This window comes from Lupinus angustifolius, chromosome LG07 (genome assembly GCF_001865875.1).
Source record: "Lupinus angustifolius cultivar Tanjil chromosome LG07, LupAngTanjil_v1.0, whole genome shotgun sequence".
Lineage (NCBI taxonomy): Eukaryota > Viridiplantae > Streptophyta > Magnoliopsida > Fabales > Fabaceae > Lupinus > Lupinus angustifolius.
In genome coordinates, this window is record NC_032015.1 from 15,462,718 (window position 1) to 15,464,964 (window position 2,247).

Here is a 2,247-nt window from a genome sequence, read left to right on the forward strand (position 1 = left end):
AGGATTAGGATTAGGATTAGGATAAGGATTAGGATTAGGATTAGGATTAGGATTTGGATTAGGATTAGGATTAGGATTAGGATTAGGATTAGGATTAGGATTAGGATTAGGATTAGGATTAGGATTAGGATAAGGATTAGGATTAGGATGAGGATTAGGATGAGGATGAGGATTAGGATTAGGATTAGGATTAGGATGAGGATTAGGATCAGGATAAGGATCAGGATGAGGATTAGGATTAGGATTATGATTAGTATGATTAGGATCCGGATCCGGAGCATGAGTAGGATTAGGATTAGGTTTAGGATTAATATTAGGATTAGGATTATGATTAGGATTACTATTAGGATTAGGACTAAGAGTAGGATTAGGATTAGGATTAGGATTAGAATTTGGATTAGGGTTAGGATTAGGATTAGGATTAGGATTTGGATAAGGGTTAGGATTTTGATTAGGATTAGGATTAGGATTAGGATTAGGATTAGGTTTAGGATTAGGATTAGTATTACGATTAGGATTAGTATTTGGAGTTGGATTAGGATTAGGAATAGGATTAGGATTCAGATTAGGATTAGGATTAGTTTTAGTATTAGGAATATGATTAAGATTATGTTTCGGATTAGGATTAGTATTAGAATTAGGAATATGATTAAGATTATGTTTCGGATTAGGATTAGGATTAGGAATAGGATTTATATTAGGATAATTATTTGGATTTGGATTTGGATTAACAGTAGGCTTAGGATAAGTATTAGGAGTAGGATTAGGATTAGGATTAGGATTAGAATTAGGATTTGGATTAGCATTAGGATAAGGATTAGGATTAGGATGAGGATGAGGATTAGAATTCGGATTAGGACTAGGATTAGAGTTAGGATTAGGATTAGGATTACGATTAGGATTAGGATTAGGATCAGAATCAGGATGAGAATCAGGATCAGGATCAGAATCAGGATTAGGATCAGGATCATTATCAAGATTAGGATCAGGATCAGGAGCAGGAGCAGGATTAGGATTAGGATTGGGATTATGATTAGGATTACTTTTAGGATTAGGATTAGGATTAGGATTAGGATTAGGATTAGGATTAGGATTAGGATTAGGATTAGGATTTGTATTTGGATTTGGGTTAGAATTAGGATTAGGATTAGGATTATGATTAGGATTAGGTTTAGGTTTAGGATTAGGACTAGGATTAGGATTAGGATTAGGATTAGGATTAGGATTATGATTAGGATTAATATTTGGAATAGGATTAAGTTTAGAATTCAGATTAGGATTAGGGTAATGAATTAGATTTGGAGTTGGATTAGGATGAGGATTAGAATTCGGATTAGGACTAGGATTAGATTTAGGATTAGGATTAGGATTAGGATTAGGATTCGGATCAGGATCGGGATCGGGATCAAGATCAGGATCAAGATCAGGATCAAGATCAGGATTAGGATCAGGATCAGTATCAAGATTAGGATAAGGATCAGGAGCAGGAGCAGGATTACGATTAGGATTATGATTAGGATTACTATTATGATTAGGATTAGGATTAGGGTTAGGATCAGGATTAGGATTAGGATAGGGATTAGGATTAGGATTAGGATTAGGATTAGGATTAGGATCAGCATTAGTATTAGGAATAGGATTAAGATTAGGATTACGATTAGGATAATGAGTAGGATAAGGAGTAGGATTAGGAGTAGGATGAGGATTAGGATTAGGATTAGGATAAGGAATAGGATTAGGATTAGGATTAGGATTAGGATGAGGATTAGGATTAGGATTAGGATTAGGATTAGGATTAGGATTAGGATTAGGATTAGGATTAGGATCAGCATTAGTATTAGGAATAGGATTAAGATTAGGATTACGATTAGGATAATGAGTAGGATAAGGAGTAGGATTAGGAGTAGGATGAGGATTAGGATTAGGATTAGGATAAGGAATAGGATTAGGATTAGGATTAGGATTAGGATGAGGTTTAGGATTAGAATTAGGATTAGTTTCAGGATTAGGATTAGGATTAGGATTAGGATCAGGATCAGGATCAAGATCAGGATTAGGATTAAGATTAGCATTAGGATTAGGATTGGGATTAGGATTATGATTAGAATTCTATTAGGTTTAGGATTAGGACTAGGAGTAGGATTAGGATTAGGATTAAGATTAGGATTTGGATTAGGATTATGATTAGGATTAGGATTAGGATTAGGATTAGGATTAGGATCAGGATTAGGAGTAGGATTAGGATTA